Here is a 12,803-nt window from a genome sequence, read left to right as displayed (position 1 = left end):
AATAAACAATAATATTAAAACTGCTTATTGCAAAAGTCATATCTGGAGGCACGAAGTGCGGACACAAGCACTCAACAATCACTGCCTTATTAATTTTTGTCACGTCGCAAGCTGAATACCATAATGACAAGTATTCTAATACAATCATTTTCGAAATTTATTTTGTGATGTACATAGATTCGGCTATTACTATTTCTAAGCTTTATTTAAATAAAAAAAAACGTTAAGGCAATGCAAAACAAGAATTTTTCGCATGGTGTCAAATTATAAAAAATAATATAGATTTAAAGTCAACAAACTTCTAAGGTGAAGGCAAAGACACTAGAATATTCTAGTGTCTTTGGTGAAGGGCATATTTTGTCAAATTTACAATGGATGAGCATACGTGTGCACACATACAGTTGTCTGCCGTTACTGTAGGCGTAGAAAAGAGCTGCTTGCTGTAGCGCTCTCCGCTCTTTCTCTCTCGAACAAAAACTCGAGAGAGCCTGGAGCCACCTCTAGAGCCATGGCCAAAAAATCGCGTGCCAAAAAATTGTATGGCGTTACGAATATTGTTATTCTAGTGTCTTTGACTTAACTAACATGCGAGATTTTTTGCAACAAGATGAAAGTTCAAATGTGTTTGCGAAGCAGTTGTTAGATATTGGAAATAAAAAAGTTGCAGTGGACACCTCGACCGGATTCATCACATTACCTACAGATTTCTATCACATCACATACTCAAAAGTGAAGCTTATTCAGCGAGTTTTCCCTGATATAGCGCAAAAGATTAATAACCATAATTGGCTGGTTGAACGAGGATCTTAATGCGACCATTTCGAATATTCTTCCAGGGCAGTTATTCTAGTGTATTGCGCCAGCAATGTCTACGGTGAATCTCCCACTTCGGCTGCTACCATACATAATAGACATGAAGATAACCAAAATTATATTTCATTAACGAAAAGACCAATCAATTATAACAACCGAAAAATTTAATTTATTAAAGAAAATTCTGATGACATTAAAATAATAAAATTTTTATGAAACAATAATAAATATTACGTATAAAATATAACTTATGATTATCATTTAATAATAAAATATTAAATTATATTATATTATATTATATTACATTATATTATATTATATTACATTATATTATATTATATTATATTATATTATATTATATTTACATTACATTATATTATATTATATTATATTATATTATATTATATTTATATTATATTATATTATATTATATTTATATTATATTATATTATATTATATTATATTATATTATATTATATTATATTATATTATATTATATTATATTATATTATATTATATTATATTATATTATATTATATATATATATATTATATTATATTATATTATATTATATTATATTATATATTATATTATATTATATTATATTATATTATATTATATATTATATTATATTATATATATATATTATATTATATTATATTATATTATATTATATTATATATATTATATTATATTATATTATATTATATTATATTATATTTTATTATATTATATTATATATATTGTATTATATTATATTATATTATATTATATTATATTATATTATATTATATTATATTATATTATATTATATTATATTATATTATATTATATTATATTATATTATATTATATTATATTATTATATTATATTATATTATATTATATTATATTATATTATATTATATTATATTATATTATATCTATATTATATTATATTATATTATATTATATTATATTATATTATATTATATTATATTATATTATATTATATTATATTATATTATATTATATTATATTATATTATATTATATTATATATTATATTATATTATATTATATTATATTATATTATATTATATTTTTATATTATATTATATTATATTATATTAATATTATATTATATTATATTATATTATATTATATTATATTATATTATATTATATTATATTATATTATATTATATTATATGTTGAAATTACGTTATAATTTAAATAAGCTTTATATGTTTTGATCTGGCAACGCTCAATTATAGCTTAAGAAGTCATTGTGAAATTCCTATTACTCAGTTTCAATTAAACCGTCAACTACACCACTACGTTCTTGTGTTTATTTGCTCGGTCGGTCTAGAAGCACATAACGGTTGTCCTGATCGTACGGTAAACAACTAACAGTTGGTTATGGGCCTTTAGCAAGCTAAGTTTTCGGTTTGAATAATTCAAAGTAAATTAAATGGACTAACACGCGTCCGGTTGAAACTCGAAATAAATAAAAACTAATTTACGGAATTCGACAAAATGAGTGTGTCAATTCAAATAGAAAAATTAGGCGACGACAATTACGACGTATGGAGCATTTTAATGCGTAGTGTGCTTATAACAGCAGATCTATGGAAAGTCGTTTGTGGCCAATATGTAAAGCCAGAAGATGGCTCTGAAGATTCCGAAAGATGGAATATGCTCGATCAAAAGGCCCTGGCAAGTTTGTTTTTAAATTTAAAAGCAACGCAGTTAATGCATATAAAGGCATGCACAACAGCAGCAGACGCATGGAAAAAATTGTGTGATGTACATTTGCCAGGTGGCCCGATCAGAAAAGTGCAGTTATATCAAAAACTATCAAGGCTGAGAATGCTTGAAGGGGATAACGTTGTTCAATATGTCAATAAATTTGCTGAAACAGTCAACAAATTAGCTGAGATGGACATAACAATTAATGATGAATTAAAAAGCATCATGTTGTTATCCAGTTTACCAAATTCGTGGGAAAATTTCGTTGTAGCGATCGAAACACGCGACACGCTGCCGACGTTCGAAACGGTAAAAGTGAAGCTTCTGGAAGAAGGAGCGCGCAAGCAAGAGAGGGACGATCGCGAAAGTTCTGTCCAAGCCGTGTATGTACATACAAAATTACATGGAACTGCAAAGCAAAAACAACGCGAAGAAAATAACCTTGAAAAACATAGTTTCAAGGGAAAATGCTACATTTGCGAGAAATTCGGTCACCGAGCACGAGAATGCCCGAACAAAGAGAGGCATAAAAAACTAGGGGAAAGCAAGGAGAAATCAAACTGCTTGATGCATATTAGTGCTACCACTCAAAGGAAAAACATATGGTGTGTTGATAGTGGTGCCACGTCGCATATGTGTTGTGACAAGGGATTGTTTACATCTTTCGTTAATAAGGAAACATCGATTATGCTAGCAGCTGATAAATTCGTGAAATCGAGCGGCATCGGGACTGTTATGTTTAAATCACAAAATGTAAACATTGAATTACGAGATGTAATTTACGTTCCATCATTGCATATGAATTTTTTATCAGTGAGCAAGTCCGCGGAGTACGAAAACATAACTACTTTTGATAAAAAGGCGGCGGTGATAAAAAACAAACAAGGTGAAGTGATGATGAGAGCAATGCAAGAAGACAATTTGTATTTATTTACAAGTAGCTCTAAAAACGGTGCGGTTCATTTGTTGAATGATTCTTCTCGCATGGCAACATGGCACAATCGTTTTGGTCATTTAAATTTTCAATGTTTAAAAGAAATCAAGGAAAAAGAGCTAGTAATTGGCATTGACGTTAAAAATATGTCGGTGAATATTAATTGCGACACATGCAATATGGCAAAAATACACGTACTGCCATTCCCGCAGAATAGCGAGAGAGCTACGCAAAGTATACTGGAACTAGTTCACAGTGACGTGTGCGGGCCAGTGAATGTTAGTTCTTTAGGCGGCAACAAGTATTTCGTCACGTTCATAGACAACTATTCAAGGAAAATATTTATATATTTTATGCATGCGAAGAACGAAGTGTTTGATAAATTCAAATTGTTCAAATCATATGTCGAGTGCCAAACGGGCAAGAAAATAAAAGCTTTGCGAAGTGACAACGGGACAGAATATGTAAACCGGCAGTTTACAGAGTATTTGAACACCTGCGGCATAAAAAGGCAATTAACGGTTCCGTATACACCACAACAAAACGGCGTCGCGGAACGCGCTAATCGAACGATCGTCGAGATGGCCAAAAGTATGCTGATTCATGCGAAATTAGAGGAGTTTTTGTGGGCCGAGGCCGTGTCCACAGCTTCATATTTGCGTAAAAGGTGTCCTTCCAAAGCACTCATGGGCGCTACACCCTTCGAAATATGGCAAAATAGGAAGCCATCCGTTAAACATTTGCGAGTGTTCGGATCTCGCGCGTTTGCACTGGATAAGACAAGAAAAAGCAAGTTCCAGGCAAAAGGAAAAGAGTATATATTTGTAGGATACTCTTCAACAGCTAAAGCTTACCGTTTATACGATCGGGAAAAACGTATCATTGTTGCACGTCGTGATGTCAAATTTGTAGAGGGTGAGTTTGATAACACTGAATCTAAAAAATGCCCTATTTCGGAACAAAATAATGACTTCGCTACAAACATCATTCACCTTGAGTCAATCATCCAAGTACCAGAGCAGCAGCGGCCGGCTATGCCCATGGTGGTCGAGCAGAGCAGTAATCCTTACGACAGCTATGACTCCGGTGAAGAGGAGGAGGAGTTTGTAAGCGCAAGCGATGAAAAGCAAATTCTCACTGAGGAGGAGAACGTACCAGACGTACAAGAGCAAGAAAGAAAACTTCATTGATTTCTCCAGTAATCCGCTACGAAACCATCAGAATGCTATTCGCTATAGCAGCAGAAAAACAGCTATGCATGCACCAGGTTGACATATCAAACGCATATTTAAACGGCAGACTTCAAGAAGAAGTGTATACGAGGCAACCACAAAACTTCATTGATGAGAAGCATCCAAACAAAGTATTAAAGCTTCAAAAGGCGATCTACGGACTTAAACAGTCTGGGCGTGTCTGGAATGACACATTGGACGAAGTTTTAAAGAGCATTGGTTTCAAGCGCAGCAAAAATGAGGCGTGCCTGTACGCAAAGCAGCAGCAGCAACAACACAGCTACATTGCAGTATATGTCGACGATCTAATCATCATCAGCTACGACGAGAACGAAATCACCGCGATTAAGAGGAAGATCGCAAATAAATTCGACATACATGATGGCGGCCAACTAAATTATTTCCTTGGCATGGAAATCCAACGAGAAAGTACAAGAGGGTCGATTTCGCTATGCCAGAAGCAGTTCATCATAAACCTATTGGATGAATATGGCATGCAAAATTGTCGTCCCGCAGCTACGCCGCTAGACCCTGGTTATAAAATGGGTTGTAGAAATGAGAATTGTGTCAAGGTAAATATAACACAATTTCAATCATTAATCGGTTCCCTTATGTATTTAGCAGTCGACCAGACAGCCGACCAGACATTTTGCATACAGTGAGCAAACTGTCGCAAAGAAATACTGATCCACACAGTGAAGACGAGACTGCAGCGAAACATGTTTTGAGATACCTTTCAGCCACGGTTGATCTCAAAATCACATACAGCAAGTCCGGCGAACAGGTAAAGGGCTTCGCCGACGCAGACTGGGCAAACGACCTGTCAGATCGAAAATCATACAGTGGGTATGCATTCTTCCTTGGAGGCAGTGCGTTTTCATGGACTTCAGCTAAGCAGAGCGTCGTCGCCATGAGCAGCACAGAAGCAGAGTACGTTGCTTTATCCACGGCTGCAAAAGAAGCGGTGTATCTTCGCCGTTTGCTTTTAGAGATTGGATGGTCATTAGATGGACCAATAACCATATGTGGCGACAACATAAGTTCTCATCATATTGCGAAGAATCCAGTACACCATAAACGCACTAAGCACATAGATATTAAGTATCATTTTGTTCGTGAAAAAGTAGAATGTAATGAAATAATTCTTGAATATGTACCCACTGATAAAAATGTTGCAGATGTACTAACGAAAGGCTTGTGTAAGCAAAAGCAACAGATTTTTGCTAAGTTGCTTGGATTAAATTAATTTTCGTTTTACATCACATATATATAGCTTAAGAGGAAGTGTTGAAATTACGTTATAATTTAAATAAGCTTTATATGTTTTGATCTGGCAACGCTCAATTATAGCTTAAGAAGTCATTGTGAAATTCCTATTACTCAGTTTCAATTAAACCGTCAACTACACCACTACGTTCTTGTGTTTATTTGCTCGGTCGGTCTAGAAGCACATAACGGTTGTCCTGATCGTACGGTAAACAACTAACATTATATTATATTATATTATATTATATTATATTATATTATATTATATTATATTATATTATATTATATTATGTTATATATTATTATATTATATTATATTATATTATATTATATTATATTATATTATATTATATTATATTATATTATATTATATTATATTATATTATATTATATTATATTATATTATATTATATTATATTATATTATATTATATTATATTATATTATATTATATTATATTATATTATATTATATTATATTATATTATATTATATTATATTATATTATATTATATTATATTATATTAAATTATATTATATTATATTATATTAAATTATATTATATTATATTATATTATATTATATTATATTATATTATATTATATAATATAATATTATATTATATTATATTATATTATATTATATTATATTATATTATATTATATTATATTATATTATATTATATTATATTATATTATATATTATATTATATTATATTATATTATATTATATTATATTATATTATATTATATTATATTATATTATATTATATTATATTATATTATATTATATTATATTATATTATATTATATTATATTATATTATATTATATTATATTATATTATATTATATTATATTATATTATATTTTATTATATTATATTATATTAAATTATATTATATTATATTATATTATATTATATTATATTATATTATTTTATATTATATTATATTATATTATATTATATTATATTATATTATATTATATTATTTTATATTATTTTATATTATATTATATATGACTTAACTAACATGCGAGATTTTTTGCAACAAGATGAAAGTTCAAATGTGTTTGCGAAGCAGTTGTTAGATATTGGAAATAAAAAAGTTGCAGTGGACACCTCGACCGGATTCATCACATTACCTACAGATTTCTGTCACATCACAGACTCAAAAGTGAAGCTTATTCAGCGAGTTTTCCCTGATATAACGCAAAAGATTAATAACCATAATTGGCTGGTTGAACGAGGATCTTAATGCGACCATTCAGAATATTCTTCCAGGGCAGTTATTCTAGTGTATTTGCGCCAGCAATGTCTACGGTGAATCTCCCACTTCGGCTGCTACCATACATAATAGACATGAAGATAACCAAAATTATATTTCATTAACGAAAAGACCAATCAATTATAACAACCGAAAAATTTAATTTATTAAAGAAAATTCTGATGACATTCAAATAATAAAATTTGCTTAACGTAGGTAGCTAACAACAACAAACAAGGAATGAGCGCCGTACAGATGAATGCGTGCGAGAACAGCGGTTTGCACTGTGGGCATTGCAACTGCTACCACTGACTAATTTGACTTATAATATTAAAGAATATGAGATTAGTCTACTGCACAGTTTTGGCGGCTGCATGACCCAACATCCTCCCCCATTGGAAGCTTGGCTTCCAACAGAGTCCTCAAGGGGAAACAGACACAGCTTTTTCACTGCCCGCCTTATTACTCCAGACGCGGTCCTCAATTCTGCAACTCGAGCGACGCCGTCTCTGCCAGGAATCAACTGCATGACTCTCGCCAAAGGCCATCTCATTGGGGGTAGATTCTCGTCCTTAACAAGAACGACGTTGTCCACGGCTACGCCAGGCTTTGGGGTGCGCCACTTGGAACGCTGCTGGAGCAACGTCAAGTACTCTTCCTTCCATCGCGACCAAAATATTTGCTGAAGAAAGGAGATGCGCTGCCAAGAGTCAAGCCGATTATAGTTTAGGCCCGTTATATCTGGCTCGTCAAACGACGAAGGCGGACCACCATTAAGAAAATGCGCCGGAGTGAGGACATCCTCATCGGCAGGGTTCTCTGAAATGGGAACTAAAGGTCTGGAGTTAATAACTGCCGAGATGTGGCACACCCGCCCCCTCGGCTCGTCGAAGGCCAGAACCGCCGTACCCACAGCGCGGTAGAAATGATGTCTGGCCGTTTTCACCGCTGCTTCCCAAAGTCCACCGAAATGGGGCGACCGTGGAGGGATGAACCGCCAGTCAATCGTCTCCGAAAGGCAAAAATTCTGAACGGAGCCTTGATGCTCGCTGTTGAGAAGTAACCTTCGAAGTTCCAGAAGTTCATTTTTGGCGCCGACAAAGTTGGTGGCGTTGTCTGACCAAATTTGCTTCGGCTTCCGCCGGGTGCATATGAACCTCTTGAGTCCGCACAGAAACGCAACTGTCGAGAGATCCTTGATCAGCTCCAAGTGCAGTTCCAGGTGCAGTGCCTTGGTTGCAAAGCATATAAATACGCAGACGTAGCGTTTAACCGCGGGCTTGTTGCAAGTATCCGAAGCTTGGTGTTGTTTCGTAGCAAAATTCGTCACTTAATTAATTTCACCGACAAAAGCACCATTTTGTAAATGCTGAAGGAAGTCGTAATCCCCGAGGTCGTAAATGCAATACACTGCGACCTACCCACCCTGGCAAGATTTCAACATGACTTAATTGCTCATTTCCCGGCTACGCAGTTTCGATATTGTAAAAATATTTAAATAGACGTAACCAATAGAAACGAGCAGTTAGAGATTGTCACGACAGAACACAGTCGTGCACAGGGCGGCTCAGGAGAATACCAAGCAAGTCCTCCGCGATTACTATTTCCCCAAAATGAGCGGTCTAGCAAAGGAGGTGGTTGCAAATTGCCAAATATGCACCAAAGCCTAATATGACAGGCACCCAAAAAAACAGGAGCTTGGGGAAACACCCATACCAAGCTACACCGGCGAAATGTTGCACATTAATATCTTCTCAACCGATAAGAAGTAATTCTTAACATGCGTTGACAAATTCTCGAAGCTTGCAGTAGTGCAGCCAGTGCTGTCCAGAACAATAATGGACGTCACAGTTCCCTTGCTTCAACTCGTAAACTTGTTCCCCAAGATCAAAACAAAATATTGCGACAATGAGGCCGCCTTCAATTCGGAAACGATCACCTCTTTACTTAAAAACAATTACCACATTGACATCGTGAACGCGGCCCCGCTTCATAGCCTGTCAAACAATCAAGTGGAACGATTCCACAGCACCTTGACAGAAATCGCCAGATGTCTTAAGCTGGATAAAAAAATTAGCGATACGGTAGAGCTAATCTTGAGGGCAACGATAGAATATAATAAAACAATACATTCTGTCACTCAGAAGAAAGCGGTCGAGATCCTCCACATGGGTTCCGATGATCGCTGCCTAGGCATTAAAGACAGGTTGATAAAGGCCCAGCAAATCAATATCGAAAGATGTAACCCAGCTAGGCGATACCGTGTTTTTGAGGTAGGAGAAGAGGTATTTGTTAAAAACAACAAAAGGTTAGGAAACAAGCTAACCCCATTGTGCACAGAACAAAAAGTGCAGGCAGACCTAGGAACGTCTGTTCTTATTAAGGGGAGGGTGGTCCATAAGGACAACCACAAATAAATTCCCCCACTTTTAATTTACTTAAACCATACCCTTTACTAGGAATCTATGCTTTAGTAAAAACGCCGTGGTCTCATTCTACGTTTGGATTGCAGGTTCGCCTTCATAACGCTCACCACCCTGGCAGTGGCAAATGCGCGGATTACCGATTGTTCTCACGCCAAATACATTCCCATCGCAGATGGAGATGTACTGGTGTTTGAACAATGTGACTGCTTGAGGCACTCGAGCAACCTTTCGGAATTTATTAGTATGGAAGGTGAGACAGAAAAATTGTCTGAGTCTTTTCCGCAGCCGCATATGCGCAAATTACTAGACGTTGATACAGATCATTTGAGAAACTTGTTGTCCGTTCTAAAAATACACCACCGAATTGCGAGGAGTTTAGACTTGTTAGGTACAGCTCTTAAGGTAGTTGCAGGAACTCCTGATGCCTCAGATTTCCTAAAAATCAAGATGACAGAATCTAAGCTAGTGGACTCAAACTCCAGGCAGATTAACATTAATTCAGAGACTCAATAACGGATAAACAAACTGACCGACACCATTAATAAAATTATTAAGGCCCGGAATAACAATTTGGTTGACACCCCGCACCTGTATGAAGCACTACTAGCGAGAAATAGAATGCTGACAACAGAGATACACAATTTAATTCTCACCATAACATTGGCTAAGGCTGATATAATAAATCCCACTATCCTTGGTCATGCCGATCTGAAATCACTAATTGAACAAGACACTCCAATAGTTAGTTTATTAGAAGCAGCTAAAATTAGAGTTCTCCGGTCCGGTAATATTATCCATATACTAATAGCCTACCCTAGAGAAGTAAAAAGGTCCTCATATACACGGTATCACATAGTCAAATAATCCTACGGCTCGACGATGACATTTTGGCGGAATGTGAAGAAGGCACCTTTGCGGTCACAGAGTGCACGGAAACCACGCACAACACCTTCTGTGAGCGGTCGCGACGCGAAACATGCGTCCGCTCTATGCGGGAATCCCAGCCCAGTGCTACACTCAACCCAGCCACCTGGGAACAGTAGTGCCTATAGATGACGTCATCGTTGTCATTAACGAAGCGACAGGCCGCGTCAGCACGGACGGCGGCCCAGAGGTTCTCGTCAAAGGAATGCACCTAATAACCTTCGAGCGGTCAGCTACCGTCAACGGATCGGAATTCATAAATTTTCAAAAGACATTAGATAGGCAGCCTGGCGTAGCAAGATCACCACTACTGAACATCGTCGGCCATGACCCGGTATTGAGCATGCTCTTGCTACAACGCATGAACAACGACAATCTGCGCTTTATCCAAGGGTTCAAGGACGAGGTTGACGCCGCGGGCTCCCCTAAACTTTGGTTCGCGGCTGGAGTGATTCTGAACGTTGCTCTGATTGGTTCACTCATCCTTTTTTTGTCATTAAGGAAAGGCGAGCCTCCATCGAAATACAACAAACCATCGATAAACTCAATATAACCGGGGACGGTCATAATCTGAAGGGGGGAGTAGTTAACAACTAACAGAGCATAAGTTTACGTTAAAATTACCTTAGCAACTAAGTAGCTCTAGATAAATAATGCTGACGCGCCCCAACTGAGTTCAGCGCTCTGCGCTAAGAACGGTCAGCAGTGGCAATAGGATACCCATCTTCCGGGGTATCGAAATGCGCTACATAAATGCTGAGTCGGCTTGCTAGGGTAGATTCATATTTTTCCACTCTTTTGTATTCAGTTCTAAGCGATCACTTTATAAATAAAGAACAAGCTACTCCGGCTTCTGCCGTAAAACCAATTGCATTTGATATAATTTATCCACGCTGAGCCCGAAGGCCAGTGTCCAGCAAAGGGTGAAAATTCACGCCCTCCACCATAATCTGCGTAAGAAGACATTCCACCTGACTAACATCAGGACCAAGGGATCAACTATCTACGTGGACACCTATCTGCCGGAGCCACCCATCGGAAGGACCTCTGGACAATAGGACCAAACCTAACTTATACAATCACAAAACAAAACATAATAGTACTAAACGATATCCAGCGGTCATTTTTCAATATGAAGGTAGTCTAGACTTTAACGTACAACAAAACAAAATCGACAATATCGAATATCTTAATAAGAATAGGCATGATTTTGAAGTTGACATAAAATATAGACAGGCTCCACTCGTAAAGAGTAAAATCACTAATCCATTTAAAAAGACAGGGAAAATTGAACAAGTGGACAGTAAACATTTTGAAGAGACAAACCGCGGCAAGAAAATCGTTGATTACAAATCAAAATTTAAGAAACAGAGAAAATTTTATAAGAGTAATACGATAATTCCAGACCAACCAATGAAGAGGAAGATATATAGCACATTCCTAATAATGCTTAGTTGCATATTATCATTTATCACCATGGTTGCAATGCAGCAATATCGAAGTAAACCCAATAAGTGCGAAGAATGGATATCTTATATTCCAAACTGGAACAATGGAAATTCCAACCAGCTATGAATACCATTATTTGAGTATAAACATAAAAAGACAATGCTTATGTTCGAAAACCTAGTAACTGAAGCAAATGATTATCCCAATGTACCACAGATACAATATTTAGTCGATAAACTAAAACGGGAAATAAATGGTTTAAGAATTATTCAGCGAAGCAAAAGAGGTCTTTTAAACGTAGTAGGGAAAGCTTATAAATACTTATTCGGTACATTAGATGAAGACGATAGGGAAGTGCTAGAAGAAGAATTATATATTATATTATATTATATTATATTATATTATATTATATTATATTATATTATATTATATTATATATTATATTATATTATATTATATTATATTATATTATATTTAAATATATATTATATTATATTATATTATATATATTATATTATATTATATTATATTATATTATATTATATTATATTATATTATATATTATATTATATTATATTATATTATATTATATTATATTATATTATATTATATTATATTATATTATAATTATATTATATTATATATTATATTATATTATATTATATTATATTATATTATATATTATATTATATTATATTATATATATTATATTATATTATATTATATTATATTATATTATATTATATTTATATTATATTATATTATATT

Source organism: Drosophila sechellia, unplaced genomic scaffold (assembly GCF_004382195.2).
Source record: "Drosophila sechellia strain sech25 unplaced genomic scaffold, ASM438219v1 Y_37, whole genome shotgun sequence".
Lineage (NCBI taxonomy): Eukaryota > Metazoa > Arthropoda > Insecta > Diptera > Drosophilidae > Drosophila > Drosophila sechellia.
Note: the sequence above shows the minus strand (reverse complement) of the source record.